Below are 23475 nucleotides of genomic sequence, written 5' to 3'. Positions count from 1 at the left end.
AACAAGTTAATAATTATTTATTTAATATTAAAGATGACAATTTTTTTATATAATGCTCATATTATAGTACACATGTCATGTCATTAGAGTATGGATTGATATAATGAGAGTTGTACAAATTATACACATGTTATTTTTATATAATTTTTCAAATTATTTTTTTGTAACTTAAAAATTAAAACCCATAAAAATTGTCTATTCAATACTTTACACCAATGAGAAAATGCAATTTTTGAATTTAATTACAAACCATTTGTGTTTATGGGACATAGCAATTAATATATAATGTTATTTTTCAAATTATTTATATTTATTGTACATAGTAATTAATAATATAGTACACAAAAGTCAATTATTGTCATCATTACAAAATAAAAAGAAAGACATTTCAACCAATATATTTGAGATAAATAAAAATAAATTTTATTTAAAAATAATAAATTTAATTTTACTCAATGAAAAATTAATGACAAATCAATGAAAAATTGAATACTTTCATATGTTAAGAGTCACAACTATAACCAATAAAGTGTAGTGCAGTTAATAAGTTTATTGCAGACGAAAATTAGACTTGGTAATCAATTTATGAACCTAACATGTAGAGCATCTCGAACAAAATATCTGGGTGTCAACACTGAAAACAAAACGAGGAATCTAGACGGTGTCCGTAGCATCTAGACTTGGCATCTAAGTCGTCCCTAACGCGTAGAAATGCTTATAAATCCTCGTCACTGGTCTACAAATAAGTGAAGATCCCTAACGCAGTATTTGTTGCAGAAAAGTGAAGATCCCTAACGCAGTATTTGTTGCAGAAATCCAACAGGAATCTCTGCGCAGCTGCCTTCATTTCTGAACCACAACGCTAAATTCTTCTGGTAATCGTATCTCATTATGCTCATTGTGATAACGTGGAAATTTCAGAATTGGTTCACTGTTTTACATTGATTGGTTCAGAATCCACTAACATGACCTATAGATGCCAGATTTAATGAAGGAACGTATTATGGAACTTCGCTTTGATGTCTGATTTCGCAGATTGGTGTTTGGCTTAGTGTGTAGCGTGTAACAATGAGCTGGTATTCCAGGCAGGCAGGTTCACCTGGCCATCTCTCGTGTTAACCTATATCTATTTCAGTTGCCTTATCTGCGAAATGTATTTTTTTGTTTTTCTTAAATAAGAATTATCATAATTAGGTTGGAATTTGATATAACTTATGCTGATTCATCATTGTTATTAAAGGAAAATCACATTATTATGGTTGGTGATTTCTAAGGGGCAAGCTTTCACCCTGCCAAATATTTTTAAGATTTTAGATCTTAACCTACGGCTTTTAACCAAACAAACACAGTTTGAAAGCATGTTAGTTCATTTTGTTAAAAACTAATATTTTATTTTGCAATTTCCTCTATTAATAAATGTTAAATTTGTTTATTTTATTTTTTTTAATTTAGTAATTTGTGGGATAGTAAGTTAATTAATTAATTTATTTTTTAACGAGATCTCAATCACCACCCAATACTAATATTGTTCGATTTTACTTTTGTGAAAAAAAAATGTTTGTGATTGGGATCTCGTTTAACTGCAGAGGGTAGTGATTGAAATTTAATTTTAAGTGTACTAGGATGTATTTAAAATGGACATTACCCTAAGGTTTACCATGAAAATGTATATGTTTTGTTTATCCTTTTCTCCCGAGTCCACACAAATGGCACCTTTATTAAATATTAGAATTTGGAAAAGGTGTCTTGAGCTTCAGAGTTTGCACACTTGAGCTTACCAACTTTCGGTGTTTAGGTGGGCTACTTTGCTTGATTGGGGATTGCACTGTTGCTTCATTATATTGTATGGCTGCACTTGCATTTTTGGTAACACTTACCTATTTCAATGCAGAGAAAATTTGAAACCAGAGGTGAATGTTCTGAAGAGAAAAGGGGGAAACAACCACGAGTGGCACTGGTTATAGGGGTAACAGGAATCGTGGGCAATGGCTTGGCAGAAATCTTGCCTCTGCCTGACACTCCCGGTGGACCTTGGAAAATTTACGGAGTTGCTAGGAGGCCGAAGCCAGATTGGTCGCTAGATACTCCAGTTGAATACATTCAATGTGATGTTTTGGAGAGAGAACTCACTTTGGAAAAGATTTCACCATTGAAGGATGTCACCCATCTTTTCTGGATTGTTTGGGTGAGCAGGAAAACATAGGAGCAGAACTGTGAGGATAATGGAAGAATGTTGAGAAATGTGTTAGATGCACTCCTGCCCAATGCAGAGAATTTCCAGCACATCTGTCTTCAGACTGGGGCAAAAAGCTATTTGGGTCCATCTGATGCAGTGGCCAGGAATCGCAAGCCGCAGGAGCCACCTTATCATGAAGAGCTTCCTAGGTTACCTGTGCCCAATTTTTATTACACTCTGGAGGATATTGTTTTTGAGGCTGCCAAAAAGAAAGAGGGATTAACATGGTCCATTCACAGCCCCACAATCATATTTGGCTTCTCTCCTTGGAGCTTAATGAATGCTGTATGCACACTCTGTGTTTATGCTGCCATCTGCAAACATGAGGGGCTGCCCTTCAAATTCCCAGGCAACACAATTGCATGGGAACAGCTTATGGATATATCTGATGCAGATTTGATTGTAGAGCAAGAAATTTGGGCTGCCACAGACCCTTATGCCAAGAACCAGGCTTTTAATTGTACTAATGGAGATGTGTTCAAATGGAAAGGCCTTTGGGGGATCCTAGCAGAAAAATTTGGTCTAGAGCCATCACCATACGAGGGTGAAGGCTTTAGACTGATTGAGGTTATGAAAGACAAAGGTCCAATCTGGAATGCAATTGTCAGAGAAAATAATCTCCACCCAACAAAGATTGGAGAAGTGGGAAACTGGTGGTTTGCGGATGCTATATTAAATCTTCCCCTGGGATTGGTACATAGCATGAATAAAAGTAAAGAGTATGGTTTCTTTGGGTTTCGAAATACAGAAACTTCTCTGGCACATTGGATCGACAAAATGAAGGCATCTCATGTTGTTCCTTAAACTTGATCCATATTTATGTCTCCAATTAAAACCAAGTGGAGGAGTTACTTTACCAGTTCACTTAGAGCTTGGTTTTGTGATTCAGGATGCTTATGTTATATTCTGAACGTTCATTTAAAGCATAGTTCTAGTGGGATGTGTATAATTAGGGTTTTGAAAATTTGCTTGATGTGTGATTTTGCAATGGACTCAAATAAAGAGCTGGAACTCCAGACAAGAATTTCTTTCAATAAAGCAATTCCCGGGTGGAAATAGTTCTGACTTTCAACAAAAGCCTGAGTTTCTTCCCTGTTTTATGATCTAATGTAGACATTCATAATACTTCTCTGCAACTTTAATGATGTGCATCCAGATGATTATGTAAACATAAATTGTGATCAAACGCAGCGATTGTGTTGCTTTGAAATATCAACTCAGCCTACTGTTCAAGATATCAACTCAGCCTAGATCATTCTTGGTCTCTGTGTATTACAATTCTTAAGAGTATCAGATGCAATAGTCATAATTGTTTAAATGATCTACTCAGAGATTTGCAGTCCATATTGCAAATGGCTTTCGCTTTTAAATGGGAAATGTTTCTGCAAACTTAGTTTTGGCTATTCACTTTTGCTGTAGTTTAACTAGCCAGAGGAATTGCTCGGAAAGATATGGAAATTCGAGTTATATTTAGAGAAAATCTAGAAAGGATTTTTGTAAATCCAAGTTATAGTTGTTAAACTTCAAAGTTTTAGCTGTCCTAGATGTTTTTTGATGGTGCTGAATGCATTTCTACCATCAAAAACACTATTCAAACACTCCCTTTACAAAAAAAATTTGAAATTTTTTACCCAATTTCTGACCACTAAAGTGGCAGTCTCCTCGAGACTCCTTCACTTTTAAGCTATAACTTTTCACTTCTAAATGGGCAATGATATCTGAGGTTTAAAGTTAAAATTGCCTTTCACTTTTATGTGGGTAATGTTTCCTAAAACATAGTTTTCGCTTTTCATTTTTAAATGGGTAATGATTTGTGACGTTTAGACTTCAAAAAAATTGGGAGAGGTGTAATGTGGGAGGCCAATGTGGAGGGTAAAACATAGGTGGGATGCCAATGTGAAGGGTAAAACATAATTTTTTTTGGGGTAGGGTTCTAGAACTAGCATTTGCACCATATGTTGCAAAGAAAACGGAGTAAGGCATAAAGTGCGGAAATCCATCATCCATGTAGTGTGTGCATTATTCAACAAGGTGGATGTCTCTAAATTCGTTGCAAACATTTATGTTGTTGCATTTCTAATTTATTTAGAATCTACTACTACCTCCTCTTCTTTGAATATTAAATTTCTTATCACCCCATGATGACAATCCCTCTAATTATTGGCATCACAGTTTTTTCCACTTTAGTGGGTTTACCTTCAACCTAAAGAAACATGAATTTGAGTCACTCAATTAAAAAGAAATTGCTAAATTGCTATTTATCACGTTTTGAGTAAAAACAATTAATAACTCATATTTACAACCCTTTAAATATTTACAACCTTTTAAGTCTTGTATTTATAATCATATTTATAACCCTTTAAAATGAAACTGACTATCTATATTTTTATTAATAATAAAAAGAATCTTCTTTATAAAACTCACACTCACATGCTACTCCTATATATTTATGTTATATTTAATATTCAGTGTCCATCAATTGAATGACAAGATGAAAGCTCAACTTAATTGCACCTTTAAAACGTGACTTAAAAGTTTAATTGGTAATTATTTATTGAGTAATTTGTACATTGTTAATTGCAATCTCTCTTGAAAACCAATGTTTATATCAAAATTTTAAAAACTATCCCGTAGTGTGGTGTTTCATTATTTGATCGTGGTACTCAAGATTGCCTTTCTCCAAAGTATCCAATGTGAAGATGATATCTTATGTGTTTCCGTGTTTCTTTATTTGATCATGGTACTCAAGATTGCCTTTCTCCAAAAGTATCCAATGTGAAGATGATATCTTATGTGTTTCCACTTTCTCAGTAGGTTCATGTGATTATTATTATTTTTGGTGTTAATGTTTATGTTTTTTTTATGCCCATCCATTATTTATTATCTAAACATTGATTGAAAATCCGTAAGTGGCTAGTGTGGAAATTGCAAGGTATGCTGAGAATTTGGTTATCTAGTAAGCTTAGAGTCATTCTTGAGTCATTATCTTTACCATCTCAGGAAGAAGAAGAAGAAAAGCCTATTGAATTGGAAAAGAACCCTAAAAAGTATTAGGATCCATGGGTCATTTTTTTTGCATCATGTAGCAAGATCACATGGTTAATTGATTATGCCACATGAAGAATTAGCCTTTGCCAATATTTAGGCTTATGACTAGGTGATTTTTTCTACTAATATTCTTATACTAATTTACCATGATAATTCTCTTTTAAATTAAAAGGCAAGCACCGTTTTTTAGTGTTTCAACTTCATTTATAAAGAGTTTAGTGCTGATAATTAGTAGATTATATGAAATTTTGAAAATTGCACCAATTTATTATTGTTGTAAGGCTCTACATTCCCAATGGAACTCATATAGTGAGTGGATAAAGAAATAATAAGTTTTTCAAATGGTGAAATAATTTTCATATGCGTGATATTGTGATCTAGATAAATAAAACCAAACTCTTCATTTATCATGTGTCTTAAGTCTTTTATATCTCGAGTGTATTTTTCGTACAAATAAGAAGCATTTGTTAATCATGCATCATGTAATATGATCTCCAATCAGTAGAAAAAACTTAATATCAAAAAAAGAAAGAAAGAGGAAAATGCTTTTAATGTCCACAAATGACTCAATGTTACAAAAGAGATGCTTGCTAATGAACAGGATAAGGTAGCTTGGGAAAAGTGTAGTAACAACTTTTATAAAGAATCCTATATAGATTTCCTGTTAGCAACATATTAAGATATTTTAGAGAGTAGTTAAGTATGTTTAGAGATGTGCTAAAGAAGATAAGGTCACTAAATAAAAAAAGAAGATAAACATCAATTCTTATTCGAAAATAATACAAAAACGAATTTGTGGGAACTTACTACTCTTGAGAGAAGCTTCCTAAAATTTCCTAATGGTGCTTCTCCTTAAATAAATAGGTTTAAGGCTACATCTAATTACATCAACATGGATAACACAAGCTCTCAAGGATATGGATGTAATTTAATTACTAGAGTTGATATTCATGAAGTGAGAGTGTACACATTAATATCTCCCAAGATTGAGGGAAGTGGAGGTTAGATTAACACATACATGACCTTTGTTGTAAAAGGGATCAAAACAAACAAATAGATTTGCATGAGTGCATCATAAAAACCTATTAGATGATGAAAAGTAGGCATGTAGGTATATTTTCCCTAGTGTGGAAAATGAGCAAATTATATTTTAGTAGAAAATATTTTCCTATTATTTATAAGGTCTAATATTTTAACAAAAGATTGGCCAATATTTCACAATTTTTTATAATTTAAAGCAAGATGGGCTGAAAATCTAAGAGATTTTATAATTGAGAGAAAGATACGTCTAAATAATATATACATTTTTGGTTATCAATGAGACATATATATATATATATATATATATATATATATATATATATATATATATATATAGACATATATATATATATGTAGAGGGAGAGAGAGAGAAAGAGATTTTGTAACTTAAGGTTTTATATTAATCAAAGACCATATTTACATGGGTTTATAAGGATTTCTAGAGTGACCATGGAGGATACAACCTCTCATCGTTTTCTCCCTGAAAATATACCTTCAAGGTTCCTTAGGTGGATAGCAGAGCTACTATACTTGACATTGGCAGTGTCCAGTAGCTTTTCTAGCCCAAAACCTGCTATGTATGGCTCCATGTCAAAGCCTAGAAGGATGTTGCTTGGCTTAATATTTCCATGAACAAACTTCCTTTCATGTAAATAAGCCAGGGCTCTGGCTACTCCCTTTGCAATTTTAAATGATAAGTCTGTGTTTACAAAACATAATCTACTGCAAGGATGCTAAGCTGGAAATGGCTATCTACCTTTCAGTGAGCATTGCTGACCCCTCCTCAAAGATTTCCTGGACAATGTCTATATTTTGTTGCTTTTCAACTGACTTAGACAATGAATCAGTGGATTTCTTTCTGAAAAAATTCTTAAATTTGCCTTCCTTCTTAACTGGAGTTGGTGGTGCGGATTTCTTAGGTGGGATCAAATCCACTACAATGCATGTAGTGTCGTCCCTAAGTCCTCTTATCCACTTTATTAATGTGGATCCATGAGCTGGATGACACTTGTGGCCATATAAAAGTTTAAAGTCAAGAAGCTTGGTGATAATCGAGCATTTAAATAATATTTTTGAGTTTTAAATATTTAAAAATGGTATATTTATTCTGCATCAAAAGATACCTTTAATGACGGAAAAGGGAAGCTCCCTTGATTTTATAATTTCTAACTTCAAAAAACAGGAAGCTGCCTTTACTTTTATAATTTCGAAAAACAATGTGATAGAATTGAATAAAATATCATAAAATATCATAGACTGAAATGAACAAAATTATAATAAAATATAATATAATAGACTGAAATGAATAAAATTAAAATAAAATATTGAACAAAGAAAGTAGTAATCTTTCCATACAAGTAAAATTTAGTAGCTAATATTGCAGAGGGAAATCCCATCATATTACAGAATGAAATCCCATCCTATTACAAGTAAAACTGAGAAATTTCATATACCACAATACAAGTAAAACTGAAACCAATCTTGTAGAGTGAAATCCCATCATATTACAGAATGAAATCTCATTCTATAGGATTTACTAGGGTCATTACAGAGAAAATACACATAAGTGGAGAGCTGATTCACAAGGCATGACATGGACTCTGTAGAGTGAATCCCATCATATTACATAATGAAATAGCATTCTAAAGGATTTACCAGAAACATTACAAAGATCGCTATCACAGTGGAGCGCTGCTTCACAAGGCAGGACATGGATTCTACTTACAGGATGTAAGCCCTTCATTCACCATAGAAACTCTTGTTGTTGAAAATGAGAAGCAGCACAAAAGTTAGTCATTCCACATCTACTTCAAACTTACAACAATATTAACATCCTGCAAATATTCTCATCTATGAGGAGCTTTGGGGGCCTATAGATTACAAGAGAATAGCATAAATTCTTCACTAAACATGTTAGTAGCGTACTGATCATCTTGGCTGTTGGAGACAGAACTGGTGTTGAAGCTCTCTTTCCTCACAAACCCAGCAGGGGCTTTCTTGTCATAATTCTGAGTAGAGAAAGGTTGGGTAACCGAGCTGTATGGCACGTATGGCCACAGTTCTGCACGCTTCCCAGTGCGTTTCACTTTCTTCAGTACCTTGTTCAGCTTCACATATCCCGTGACTGTCACTTTCTACATCTTTCTATTTATATACACCATTTGAACTCCTGCACAAAATGTCCCACAAAAGAGAAACAAAATTTATTACAATCATCAAAACCCCAGCTTATATTAACGTAGAAAAGAAAATGATGGGCCACTTTGGCCTGTGGCTTAGAGGTAGATCTCGGTTGTAACAGGTGACAAAAGTTAGCATCTCCTTACAGAAATCAGTAACAAAGCTAATGGATTGGTAATGAGCAAACATAGATCCTGAGGTGCAACTTTTCAAAAGCCCAAAGCTAAAAAAATTGGTAAAACAGAGCAAACATGAACTCTCAGCTGAAAAACTAAAGAAACTTTAAAGAATTAATCAGCACACAAGTAGTTAAAGCTGAAAGCATTTGCAAGGCAGTGTATCATTCTTCCACTTTGATCCGCATTTCCACCATATGTGTCAGTTCTCCTTGTGGTTTAAATAACCAAGCAATGCCTCTTAGTTTTCCAGTATTGAACAGCAAATTTCAATGACAGTTTCACCAGAGGCGAGGGAAAGATTTTAGTTAAGTAGTTTTCAAATACTAGGTTTCCCTAAGCTAGATACATTTGAAGAAACATCTTTGTTAAGCCATGGAGAATTAGTATGTAGATTTGCTTTTCAACTGAAAATACTTAGGCATCCATATGCACACAGTAAAGATATCATAACCTACAGCTATGATTTACTGTATGTGCTTTTGTGAAGATGGACATTGCAGTTCATAAGATACTTTTGTTTGGAATTAAATAATCAAATAGCCATTTGGAAGATGGAAACAAGTATAAGAGTTTGACACAAGCTACATTGAGGATTTGAACAAGTATCTTTGGGATGGGTTGCTCTTCATTTGAAATTAGGTTTTATATCATAAACCACTTGTGAATTTGCTTAGCAACTTGGAAGGCCACTCAACATAGTTTTTAAAGAAATTAAATTAATAAGATCTTCCACAAATGTTTTACAACATAAACCACTTGTGAATCTACTTAGCAACTTGGAAGGCTACTCAACATAGTTTTTAAAGAAATTAAAGTAATAACATCTCCGCATGACCTCTGTAACAACGACTATGGAAATATAGTGTCTCACCCCTATGCATGAGTGAAATTGGTCTGAAATTTGTTGCACATAATATGCCTATATGGAAGGTTCACATAAAGAAAGACAATATGGAAGGTTCCTTGTGGCTGCTAGACTCAATGTCTGTGATATTACAACCTTTCTTGATCACTAATATACCTAGTCTTTCTTTTCATATTTACAAAATTGAAAAACACAAAAACCCAATACCACATATAATTCTCACAAATTTAAATTTAATTCCTTTTGACAAAATTTAATAACATGGAAAACCCAAAACCACACAAAATTTTCACAACTTAAAACTCTAGCAACTTTGAACAATCCTCTTACAAGAAACCAATATTACACTAAATTCTCACAACTTAAATTCTAGCAATTTGAATTCTCGCAACTTAAAATTTTAAGAACTTTAAGTAGGTACTTGCTACTTTGTAGCTACCCTTGTTTAATAATAGCAGAGGACTCTATGAAAAAAGTGGTATATAACCCTTTCTCACTAAATATTTTTCTTGGATGAACGATTAAAAGTGTGTTTGAATTTTTTTTATATGATAAAAAGGATTAAGCAATTTTTCCATTAGTCTATGACACGTAGTTGATATTTAGAGAAATTAGAAGAGAATGACTTAAGGATTTTATGCAGACCTTTAGAAAGTGAATACAAGTTGTATTTCTCAAGTGCACCATCTATATAAGGTGGTTAAATAGTGTGCAAGACAAGTTTGATTTCAAGCATCAAATGAAAAGGGAAGGAAATATTTAAGTATCACTCAACCTTCTTATATTTATGAACACACTCTTTGACCACAAAAAGGTATTAAGAAAATATTTATTGAAATATTAGTGAGACAATCATATCAACTGAAAAAAACATAGTTCTGTGAGATCATTGAATTGGAGAAAGATCACTTGCAAAAACCTTGACGCAAGATACATCATTCAACAGAAGCTTCTTCTCATGGGAGATGAAAATATCAACTACATTCAGGAAACTTTTAGTGGAATGGATACAAGGAAGAAGTGTCTGACGTATCTCAGAGATTTTGCCTTGGAGATAAAACTGAAAGTTTCTGGTAAAAGTTAAACTTCAGTTGGTTACTTAAAGTTAGTGAGGTCAAGAGTTAATACCCCAAAAGCAGAATTACTATTTGAGAATATGTAGGATGTTAGATAGCCACATAAATTTATGGATAATATACAGGAAAAATGCAAAATGAACTTCGAGCTCATGATAACCTGATGCATACTATAGCAATGCTCATGATGGTCCATTGTTTAGAGAATATCAGAGGAAAGAAGCGTCAGAGCATATCTCCAGTACTAACGTGGCATTCTTATGGTCCTAGTATATGCTTCTTTATATTTCAATTGCTGCCCCTCTATAAGCTCTTAACCTGAGATCATTTGTGACAAAGTTTCCTTTCATTTTTTGAATAACCAGATCAGAATCTCCCAAAATTGATATCCTAACTGCCCCTAGACTTTTGATCAATTTAAGTCCTAGCAGGAGGGCCTCATATTCAGCCATGTTATTTGTACATCTAAAATTCAGCCTGTATGTGTTAGGATATTCTGACACATAGGAAATAGTTAAGTACAACTTGGTCTAGTATAGAGTTAGGTATAGAATTAGTTAAAGTGTGTTTCTTTACCTTGTACATTTTGTAACTTACAATCCGACGGTCACGATATGTAGTGATCCGACGGTTCATTCTCTCCTTGGTATTACCGACACTTGATCCATGGCTTAACACCCGATTGGTCCATGATTTCTATTTAAAGCGCATGGAGGGTCATTTGTAGGGTAATCCGTCTATGAGAGAAGCATATGTAAATTTTCATTCTTTTATTAATAAATTGCCTGAAGTGGCTGTGTTGGCTCAGGCCGTGGACTGTTTCCCTCTTTGAGGGTTTTAACCACGTCAAAATACTGGTGTATTGATCTGTGATCTGTTTGTGAGCGGTGTCCTTTGGTGTTCTGTCTGAGGAACTTACCCTGTAAATTCCTACATGGTATTAGAGCTATTTGAGGGCCGCGTCCGTTGGTGATCCAAATCTGAAGCCGGTAGAACTGCATCCGACTGTCGTTTCCTAGATCTACTGTTTTTGATTGCTTTCGGGCCGAGAGGACTGCTCTGTTGTGTTGGGAGCATCTGTTCCAGTGAGGAACCCCTTTCGTTTCACGCGAAAAGGTTTCCGGTAGCCCTAGCTGCGTCATTTTTAAGATCTGGAGGTATACAGTGTTTATTTGCAGTTTACAGTTATTTTCTCTCTGTTTATTTCGGTTTCAGTTTATTTAGCTTTTTTTATTACCCGATCTATACCTTTCATTTCTGCGTATGCTCTTTGCCCTGCGACTCTGTGCGATCTGGGCAAATCAGAAACAGAAAGGAAGGATTTTTCTCATGCATATGCTCTTTTCCGCTGCAGCTTAGTGTGATCTCGGAAAATCAGAAACATTGAGGAAAATATTTAGTTTCCGGCTAAAGCTAACTTTGAGCCGCAAGGTTCATTTTTGAAAATATTTAGTTTTTCGGCTAAAGCTAACTTCGAGCCGCAAGGTTCGTTTTTTTTGTATGTCCGCGTTGGATTTTGTATTTTTTGTTTTGTAGGGAAAAAGAGCCTTCTCAAAGCAAGCACGCGACCCAAAGCATCAACCCCCCTCTCTCTCTCTCTCTCTCAAACTTTTTGTATAGCTCACTTGGTGCAAAGCTAATTTATGAGAGTAGAGGTCTTGGGTTCAAGTCTCCATTTTTTGGGGGTGAATTTTTTCATTTCCGCACATTCCCGCACTTCGTCGGCGACTTCATCAATTTTTTTTCAAAAATCCATAACTTCTTCATCCGGAAGCCGTTTTCAGAACCGTTTTTTTGAAACGACCTAATTTTTCGAGATCTTTCCATTGGTACACTTAGTTTCAGCATCTACAGCTTCAGTTTCTGTTAAAAATGGAAAGTCCATGCCAAGTCATTCTTGATAGCACTAACTACTTCCAATGGTGGTCCTATATTGTGGATTTACTTAGAAGTAAAGGTCTTTACAGAATAGCCACAGGCCAAGAGACCAAACCGAAAGATGAAGATAAGGCAGCTAAATGGGAAAATAGGCAAGACCAAGCACGTGGGTTGATAGGGATGTCTATTTCTCCAGATCTTAGATTCCATATTGCAGAACTTGATACTCCTGATGAAGCACTGCAACAAATTACTAAAGTCTTTGGAATTAAAAATGAACTTAAAGCCCATCAACTTGAAAATGAATTGCTTACATTGGACCCCAATAATTTTTCTTGCATTGAAGATTTTTTGTCCAAGTTCAAGACCCTTAGACTTCTCTTGGAAGGTGTTAAGGTTAAGAAAGAAGATAGTAGCCTTATCTACTCCATTCTTACTAAGTTGGGACCAGCCTATTCTGTGTTTGTTTCCACCTTCCATTCTACAAGAGAAGCCTTCATTTCTCAAGGACAAACCTACAAGTCCCCTTCCTTTGATTCCTTTTGTGATTCTTTAATAAGAGAACAAGAAAAACTCTTACACCTTGGTCTTCTTCATCTTGGAAACTCTTCTAAGAAAGCATTAGCCGCCCAGCAGCAACCAAATCCAAAGAATCCTAAGAAGTTGTATCCTAAAAAGAATGGTCCTAAACCAAACAAGGGTCCTAAGCAATTTCAGCCTCAAAATGAAAAATCATTTCAACAAAATGATAAGACAAATAAAAACAAAGGGAAAAAGACTGATAGACATTGCAACTTTTGTAATCGAGATGGCCACTTAGAATCCAAATGCTTTAAGAAGATGGAAGCCTTGGAAGCAGCAATGAAGAAGCATAACATCCATTTGGAGCACTCTTCAACTTCAACTTCATCTTCAGGAATGGCACTTTCTGCATGTGGTTGTCAAGCATCTCGGTCTGGCTATGCACTAAATGTATCTTCTTCTTCTCATTCTCATGAGTGGCTCATTGATTCTAGAGCTTCTTATCACATGGCCAAAAACAAAGCCATGTTTTCTTCTTTAAATGATTGTAACACCAAAAATATATATGTTGGTGATGATAGATCTCTTAGTGTTGTAGGGACTGGAACTGTTCATCTAGACAATGGTCAGTTTAATGATGTATTATGTGTTCCAACCTTATCCTGCAACCTTCTATCTGTATATCAGATAACTCATTCAGGTGAAGGTAAAATCGTTGAATTTTCACCTCACGATGTTGTAATTAAGGACCTAAGAGATCCTAGACAGATTTTAGCTACTGGCATTGCTGATGATTCTACAAGGTTGTATAAGTTTCACAACTTTGGGTCATCAAATCTTCCCTCAGTATTTGTTGCTCATAATGATGAAGTGAGCAAACTTTGGCATGAGCGATTTGGTCACTTAAACTATCGCTCTCTTCAGAATCTATGTAAAGAAAATATGGTGACAGGTCTTCCAATGGTATCTTGCAGAGATGGTGTTTGTTCCGGATGTGTACTCGGAAAACATCATCGGGACAGTTTTGAAAAACGTGCCTCTTGGCACGCCTCAGCCCCTTTACAGCTCGTGCATAGTGATTTATGTGGTCCACTTCCAGTTGCTTCATTCTCTGGCTACAAGTATTTCTTAACTTTCATTGATGATTTCTCCAGACGCACTTAGGTATACTTCTTAAAACTCAAGAGTGAAGTATTTAACATGTTCTTGGCCTTTAAGGCCTTTGTTGAAAAACAATCTGGACATCAAATTCTTAAGCTAAGATCTGATAATGGCGGAGAATATGTTAAAAACACATTCATCAACTTTTGCACTGAGAATGGAATTCAAATGCAACATACTGTTCCATATACTCCACAACAAAATGGTGTAGCTGAAAGGAAGAATCGCACCTTAAAGGAAATGGCTAATTGTATGCTTCAATCTAAAGGACTTAGTCTTAATTATTGGGCAGAAGCAATTAACTGTGCAAATTACATAATAAATCGCACTCCTACTAAGGTTTTAAAGAATATCACTCCAGAAAAAGCATGGAGCTCAATCAAACCAGATGTAAGTCACTTTCGTGTTTTTGGAAGTGAAGCATGGGCCCATATTCCAGATGAGAAACATAAAGCTTTAGAACCTAAGAGTGAAAAATGTATTTTTGTTGGATATTCTGAAGATGTCAAAGGATATAGACTTATTCCACTTAAGTCCAAAAATGTTATCATTAGAAGAGATGTAAAGTTTGATGAAAATATATCGACTTGCGAACCTAGTTCGGCGGATGTGCCACCTCTCCCTATCTCTTCTACTTTTGAAAATATTTCTTCTTCAGATGATGAAAGCGAGGATGAAAATCCTCCCCCACCTTCTCAGGATCCTCCTTCAGCTCCTCAGCTTCCAAAATGGGTCCGTGCTACTCGGGATGCAGCAGGTGATCTTGCCGGTGATCCTACAGATTGGCGACGTACACGTTCTCAGTTCAAAAGAGCCTCTTCTTTACTGGCTCAAGCTTCAGTGAATTATGATCCTGACACCTTTGCAGAAGCTTCAGGCCATCCAGATTGGGAAGCAGCTATGAATGAAGAATATCATTCATTATTGGCAAATGATACATGGGATCTTGTTCCTCTACCAAAGGGACGAAAACTTGTTAGATGCAAATGGGTTTACAGAACCAAGTATGGACCAGATGGGAAAGTTGATAAACATAAAGCTCGTCTTGTTGCTAAGGGTTTTTCACAAGTTGAAGGCATTGACTATACTGAAACCTTCTCCCCTGTTGAAAAAATGAACTCTATCCGCCTTGTTCTTTCCCTTGCTGCCTCTCTCAAATGGGAAGTCCATCAGATGGATGTTAAATCTGCCTTCTTGCATGGGGACTTGCATGAAGAAATCTATATGGAACAACCTATTGGCTTTATACAAACAGACTCCAGCCTTGTATGTCGGCTTAAGAAATCCCTTTATGGTCTCAAGCAAGCTCCTCGAGCTTGGTATGCCAAAATGGATAACTTTCTTTTAGAAAATGGCTTTTCTAGGTGTCATTCTGACAATACTGTCTACACCAAGAAAGTGGGCAAGTCTCTTATCATTCTTGTTCTTTATGTTGATGATCTTATCCTAACTGGTAGTGATCCCAACCTTATAAACCATGTGAAGTCTAGCCTTAAAAGGATGTTTGAAATGACAGACTTAAGACACTTACATTATTTTCTCGGTCTTCAAGTCTTGCAATCCAAGGAAGGTATTTCCCTTTCTCAGTCCAAGTATGCCTGTGATATTCTACGCCATTTTCACATGGAAGACTGTAAGCCAGCCCCTTCTCCCTTTCAGTCTGGAGTCAAACTTTCAGTCACTTGTACTTCTCCTGAAGTTGATGCTACCTTATACCGTCAACTTGTAGGAAAAATTTTGTATCTAACCCATACTCGTCCTGACCTTTCCTTTGTTGTTGGCCTTGTTGCTCGGTTTATGCAAAACCCACGTGAAAGTCATTGAAAATCAGCTAAAAGAATACTTCGTTATGTTCGAGGTACAGTTCAGTTTGGGATTCATTACAGTGCCGAAGCATCTCCTCTATTGGTTGGTTTCACTGATTCCGATTGGGCTGGTGACCCTGATGATCGGAAGTCTACTGTAGGTTATGTGTTCACTCTTGGTTCAGGACCTATTACATGGGCTTGCAAGAAACAAGGTGCCATTTCTCTTTCTTCAGCAGAAGTAGAATATCGTGGTGCAATAGAAGCTAGTAAGGAAGCCTTGTGGCTTCGTCAGATCCTGTCAGAGTTTGGCTTTCAGCAGCAGCATCCGACTACACTTTGGTGTGATAATCAAAGTGCCATTCAGCTATGCAAAGATCCAGTCCAACATCAGCGCAGCAAACACATTGAACTGCACATGCACTTCATCAGAAAGCTCATTCATGACCATGTTCTTGAAGTGCAATATTGTTCAACAGATGATCAAGTTGCAGACATCTTTACAAAGGCTCTCACAGAGGCGAAGTTCACTAAACTTCGATTTATGGTTGGAGTTCAGGAAGTTGTCACTAAGGGGGGATAGGCTCTAGTGCCTCCTTCCTTCTCCTATTGTGTCATATTTGTAAATCCTTCAATCCTATCCCAAGTTGTTCTTAAGGGGGGATGTTAGGATATTCCGACACATAGGAAATAGTTAAGTACAACTTGGTCTAGTATAGAGTTAGGTATAGAATTAGGTAAAGTGTGTTTCTTTACCTTGTACATTTTGTAACTTACATTTCGACGGTCACTATATGTAGTGATCCGACGGTTCATTCTCTCCTCGGTATTACTGACACTTGATCCGTGGCTTAACACCCGATTGGTCCATGATTTCTATTTAAAGCGCATGGAGAGTCATTTGTAGGGTAATCCGTCTATGAGAGAAGCATATGTAAATTTTCATTCTTTTATTAATAAATTGCCTGAAGTGGCCGCGTTGGCTCAGGCCGTGGACTGTTTCCCTCTTTGAGGGTTTTAACCACGTCAAAATACTGGTGTATTGATCTGTGATCTGTTTGTGAGCGGTGTCCTTTGGTGTTCTGTCTGAGGAACTTACCCTGTAAATTCCTATAGTATGCATATCCCTCAGCATGATCAGTTTGCATGTTATGTATCCAAATCCCTACCCCTGCTCCTAGTTTATTCACTGACCCATCAAACTCTAAGTACCATAGGATTTTTTGATTACAGCTAGCATCAGGAGTTTTGGAAACTTGCTTAGTGGGCAGATTTGGATTTTCAAACTCATATGGTTTCCCTTGTGTGTCTGTTGCATCAATTATTTCAGCAATTTCTAGATCTTGAGCAATAGATTCTTCATTTATGTTTCTTCCTTGTGCTGATTCTAGAACCTTGTCATCAGTTTTGGGACAAATTCCAGCATTGTATAGGATGAAAGAGTCCATATCAGAATGCATGGAATAAATGGGGAAATTTTGGGGTTTCTCTTGACTCCTGACCACATATTTCATCAAAGTTTCCCGGTACAATCTCTTCGGCTGGCCAAAGACTGAGATGGTAGCATAAGACATGTCCAATTATAGAGATCCCTGGAGCTTTGCACCCCAAGATCTGGACAAAAGCATTCCATATTTTGGTGGGATATCAGCTACCACCACATCCATTAAAATTGTATTGGCAGGGTATTGCACTAGAGATACACATAAATCCTTAATTAGGCCTAGACATCTGACCTGGCTAGAATAAAAAGAGAACAAGTCCTTGTATGGCCTGGTGATATCTAGGTCCAACTTTTCCGTCACGGATTTGGGCATTAGATTATGGGAAGCTCCCGAATCAAACATTGCATTGTGAAGTACTTTGTCATGAATGTTTAGACTTACGGAGAATGGAGGAACTCCTACATCCACTGATTTGCCATTTACTTCAGGGCCAAAAATTAATTCTGGCTGGTCATCTAGGACGTTCACTGTATCTCTGTTTTCTGAAATTTGAAGTGATCTACTGATTTGTTCTCTATAGACATCATGCTTAGCCAACTCGGACAGTGGAATGGCTCTTTTTAACTTGCCTATTTCGGTTTCAAGATTGAAAGGTTTTTCTATTTGAATTCTTGCATTTTGGGCAGCAACCTTTTCTTTTTCCGCTGCGTTTTCAATGTTTTTTCCTTTATCAAGAGTGCTGTTAAGAACTGAATCTGCTTTAAAATTAATTTCAGGAGATTTGTTTGCATTTTCTTTGGGAGGAAAAGAGGTGGATGGCTGACTGTTTAATGGTGGGCCATCTGATATGTCCTCAACCGTGGGTTCTTTTGGGTTGAGGTCTGTTCTAGCAGGGAGTTCTATAGGGGAAGTATTAACCTTTGCTTTTTTAGGCTGCTTGGTATCTTTTTGCTTGTTGGTTTCAGGGACATCTATTGTTCTGCTCCTTAATTTGTATTGTTTATGAACCTCATAGATAGCTGCATCATATCCTTCTCTAAAATCGAATGATTCTCCGGATTTGGTTTGAAATCGATTAAAGGTGTGAGCTTCTTGATCATCCTGGGTCAAAAAGATTTGCTATTCACTATTTAGACCCATTAAATTAATTTGAGTATCCTCTATTGGCTCACTAGAGGTTGAAGCTACAACATAGTTTTCCTGGAATGGAGGTCTAATGTTTTGGTTAGGACCAGCTTTTCCAGTATTGGGATTCTGATTTTTTCTGAAGTTTGGATTTCTTCCGGTATTACTTGGTTGACCCTCCCAAGAGGATTTCCTTTCAATTGTTTCTACTCTATCACCCAATCTATCCATTCCTTTGATAATTGCATCTAGTTTTTGCTCAAAACAGAAGGTTCTTCTTTAAAGGGAGTCCTTCTTTCAGCTCTAGCCCGAGCTCGTTTAGAAATTAGATTGGCCTCTACACTGACAGTTATGCTTTGCATGTCTTCTAAGCTTGGAGGAGCTCTTTCCCTGAGCTGGTAAGCCATATCAGAGTCAAATCCATCAGGGAATTTGATCAGGGCCAAGTCTGGTGGAGGTCTAAGATTCTGAGGAATAGCATTATACACATTATTAAATTTGGCACAGTAATCTTGAACAATTTCTTGTGGGCCTCTTTTCAAGCTTTCATATTCTAATAGGATGTGTAATGGGTCCTTCTTCTTTTTCCATCTGTTTAAAAAAGTTTGATAAAGGGCATCTAGGTCAACAATAATGTTTACAGGGAGTGCCCTAAACCAGGCCCTTACATCACCAGTTAAACTTTGGACAAAGATTTTCATTCTGACATCATTATCATCAATCTCATAGTTTTCAAAATAATCTGTCATTTTCTTAGTGCGTTGTTGAGTTGTATAGGTGTCAGTACCATCAAAATAGGTAATTTTGCTTTGATAATCTTGAGGCATAGCCCCTGGATTTGCAGGCAACTGCAGGGGAGAATATCGGTTTGCCATATTAACAGAGATAAATGTGACAGCTGGGAGAACAGGGATAACAGTAGAAATATGTGCGGTGGGTGGGGGAGTGGAAAATATGCTTTGAAGTGCTAATGGTGAACTAGGAGAAGTAGCAGTAATGGAAGAAAGAACTTGTGTTTTCCCAACAATATGCCTAGTTTGGAAAGAGTTCTGCTGAGGTGTGTCAAGGTTTAACTCAGCAGAATTTTCTTGATTATCTCGACTTCTAAGGTTCTTTGGGATCAAATTAGGATTTTCAAAGATAAGTGGAGGATTTGGATCCGGATTTGATCTAGTGTAACATTTTCTTCTTTGGAGCCAGCTTCTAAATCTATTGTTTAGTTTTCCTTGAAGTATTTTAAGAATACAAGTTTTGACAATATTTTGAAGGAAGCTCTTGAAATATAGGAGGCTTTGGGCTTACCTTCAGATATCTTGAAACAAGGAAACTGATCAAGTCTTTGAGACAACTGTTTAAAGCCTAAAACTAGGCTGGAGATTGACTGAAGCAGCTTTTATTTACTCCTGTAATTGCATAGCAAAAATAGTTTCAAAGGCTACCTAGCTAACTTCAGGCTCCATCTGTAGCTTTAGAAAATAGACAGCAGTAACAAACAATCATTCAGATCCCCAGCGGAGTCGCCAATGATGTTATCACTCAGGTTGTTCCCCAAAAGGTGTAAGAAAAGGGAATACGGCTGAGGTAACCACAAACCAATCTTTTAGATGCAGGTTCTAGCCAATCTGCATCCAGAGAGGGCTCTCTCTTTATGGTTTAGCTTTGTTTTTAAGGTATATTAGGCTAGTTATGAAATACAGGGGTTTGTTTGATTTTTGGATGGTGACATTCAATAGAACAGGGGTGTAAAATTGAGAAGTTCAGTCCATTGGGCTAATGGAGTATATGAAGATGAATTGCTGGATATGTTTTCTTTGACAGAGGGAGGTACTACAAAGCAAGGTAATCAACCATGAAACAAATTCTAAGCTGGAATCAGGTGAGATGGGGTCAGGGGTGAAGGGCAACTAAGAATCCTTCATCATGCTAACAGAGGGAAAGTGGATGAATATTACGAGGGAGCAGTTAAAAATTCCTTAACTATATTCAAGATGTAAGAACCAGGGGAAACAAGAGCAGTTAAGAATTCTTGCTTATGCTAATTCTGAAGAAAACATAAAAAATAATAGAGATTGAACACAGAGTATAGTTAAGCAAATTCTGGGTTATCCTTTTTCCCTATTATTTAGGTAATGAACATAGATGATATATAAAAACACAGAAACTGTAGAACATGAGTTGAAAAGACTTATTGATCCATGAAATAATTCGAGAATTCTGCAACATAGTCCTCTGCCATTAATTCCACAACCAGAGAGTTCAACAACAACAGATTCCAGCAACCTTTTATTCAGAAGAGTTCTTAGAGTTACAACGCAGTTCCAGAAATGTATCACCAACCCCTAATACTTTGCCTGGGGAGGTATTTGTACAAAAATGTTTACAAAATATCTCAATGAGATAATATCTAATAATAACTTCTTCTACCTACTCTACAGGAGAAGTAAATGATCTTGGGAACAGGAAGAAATAAAAACTGAAGTAGGTGATGCTGTGTTGGCCGCTCGGTGAGGTGTGTTGACTGCTTGCTCAGTGAGTCGGCTGGTGTATGCTTTCTTTGATATTCCGTACTGTTGTCTTTGCTTTCACAGGTGCTTTTAATTTTGCTTTTAATAGACCACAGCCACGCGTGATTCTCACCCACTGCTTTTATCTGCTTTATGATATGTTGTTTTCTGGAAAAAAACAAAAATCTAAAATTCGCCTACAAAATTTCCAACATACTTTGCCACCACTGTTCTTCTGGAAACTGATGTATTTGCAAATTTATCAACGTCTCGTCAGCATCTGTGTACTTGTAGAAGTTTGGCTGGGCTGTAAAAAGATGTTGTACTTCATGCTCAATATAAAACAGATTTTCTAAGTTGCTGTAAAGAGTTTGGCCAGATGGGAGAGTGCTCTCTGCTGGAGTACTTGATGATGATGCATTTTGTTGATCAATAGCATATCTATTCAACCTGAGCTGGTACTCAGCTTGTCTCAACAGGCGTTGATTACTTCCCACCAGGCTGGGCAAGCCCCTTTCCTGCAAAATTGCAAATTTTTCTACAAAAGAATTTACCTCCACCTGCATATCTTAGCTCTTCCTCTCAAAATTCTACATCAGGGTTCTCATGGTCAGGACTCTTTTGATTGTTAGGATGGTACCTGTCCTGTCTCTGATGTCCAATGCTGCTATTTCTTCCTTAGTTTTATTGTTCAAAAAATGGATTAGCCTGTTGGCCTGTTCGGGCTTATGTCCCAATAAAATTCTGGCCCTTTGAATTTCCACCTGGGCTGCTGCTATCAAATCAATCTGCTCATATATAATTTGAATGGATCTCCAGATGTTGCTGATGGATTCACTGACATTAGCCCACAAAATGCCCTTGATTTCTCCCAGCGACTTATCTAAAGAGAGGTCTTTTTCCAATGCTTTCGCCTTATTCTCTAATGCCTTCACCTCTCTTGTTTTTTCTGCCACAGTCATTTTAGATTTGTCATAACTTATTTCCAGCTTGGCCAATTTTTCTTTGGCTTCTTTCAATTCTGATACTTGGAGTTTTAAATCCTCCATAGCCTTTATCAATTCCTCAGTGGTCATAGAGGTGTTGCTGCCTGCTGTTGTTGTTGTTGAAGTAATTGTTGTTGATGCCGGGACAGTGGGAGGGACTGTTGTTGTCACTGTGGTAGGAGCAGTTGTAACTATTGGAGCTGTTTGAGATGGCTGGGAGGTCGACACTCCCTGCTTTTCCTGCAATGCCTTCTCCAATTCCTGCTCTGTCTCATTTAGTCTTTGATTCATTTTCATTAGGAAATCAATCATGTCTTTTTCTGCTTTTTCTTGCACAACCTCTATGGTTTGTGGATGCATAGTAATTGGAAGCTTCAATTATTTCTTGAGGACAGCTATGGCATCCTCCTTTTTCTTCATTAATGCTTTTATTCCCTTGGCATCCTTGGGATCATGTCCTAGCTCAATAATAATTTCTTCCAAGGACTTTATCCTGTTGTCCTTTCCCAAAGAAGATGCCTTTTCCAAATCCAATTGGGCAGATGTGTTGTTTAATGAATTCTGCAATTGTTGAGCTAGCATTGCTTTGTCTGCCAATGTGGAGTAAACTATTTCTCCAGTTTTCTTGTGCAACTCAATCTGGTCCATAGGGTGGATGTCTTTGGCAAGGGCCTCCAGATTTGTTCTAATATAATCAGCTGCTGATTGTGGCTGCTGCACTTTAGGCTTGAAGTGACTCAAGATCATCTTTCTTTCCTTAATGTCATATGCAGACATTAATCTTTGCTGTTTGGCGGGGGTCATCTTGAGAAATTGATCATAAAGTTGCAGTCTTATTGGCTCATTCTGTGCCTTGATGTCCGTGAATGTTCTTTTAATATCTGAACCTTGCTTGCTTTGCGGCCTTGTGGAGGAAATTTCCACACTATGTTGTTTCTCCAATTCCTGCCTCTGAGAACTGGTAGATGTTTCTACCACTGGAGATGTCTGTGGGCTGGTTGCCCTCTCACTTCTTGGACTTTCTATCATCTCCTCTATAATTTCCTCTTCAGGTAGAGGATCCACCCTCTGCCTTTTTGCCTCTAGTTGCTCTGCTGGCCCACTAACAGGTGTAGTCTCTTCTCGGTCCCTTTTTCTACCCTTTTCCTCATTTAGAGAAGTCTGCAATGCTGGTACCTCTGGTGCTTTGGTCTGGGCAGGAGGAATTTTCCCTTGGCCTTGCTGTTTTGATGATGTTGGCTGATCTGTCATTTCGTGTTGCTCTGTATGCAGCACTTCTTTCCTTTAGATGTGCCTGTAGCTGATGTAGTGCTTTCTTGGGCTGGTTGTTGTGAACTTGTAGTAGTTGATGTGCCCACTCTGGTTTGCTGAGGCAATTTGAAAGAGACTTGTCCAAAAGAGTCCAGGTCAAGAGTCTTTTCAA

At 36.8% G+C, this 23475-nt stretch overlaps 1 protein-coding gene and 1 pseudogene across 2 annotated transcripts in view; both read left to right on the top strand.

Annotated features, from left to right (window-relative positions):
- The first annotated feature begins 726 nt into the window (after positions 1-726).
- The window catches only part of LOC149197749 (3-oxo-Delta(4,5)-steroid 5-beta-reductase-like), a 57426-nt gene continuing 34677 nt past the window's right edge, over positions 727-23475 (top strand). The window contains exon 1 of the mRNA XM_089405943.1: positions 727-875. The gene's annotated coding sequence lies outside the window, so the exon portion shown is untranslated. The remainder of the gene's footprint in view (positions 876-23475) is intronic.
- On the top strand, positions 870-3488 carry LOC149197750 (3-oxo-Delta(4,5)-steroid 5-beta-reductase-like; annotated as a pseudogene). The gene is made up of 2 exons (XR_016254785.1): positions 870-1089; positions 1892-3488. The product of XR_016254785.1 is annotated as a 3-oxo-Delta(4,5)-steroid 5-beta-reductase-like (transcript).

This window comes from Pinus tabuliformis, chromosome 2_2 (genome assembly GCF_031772625.1).
Source record: "Pinus tabuliformis cultivar Carrire ecotype Pingquan chromosome 2_2, CPIR1, whole genome shotgun sequence".
Taxonomy (NCBI): domain Eukaryota; kingdom Viridiplantae; phylum Streptophyta; class Pinopsida; order Pinales; family Pinaceae; genus Pinus; species Pinus tabuliformis.
This window is presented reverse-complemented; position numbering and strand designations above follow the sequence as displayed.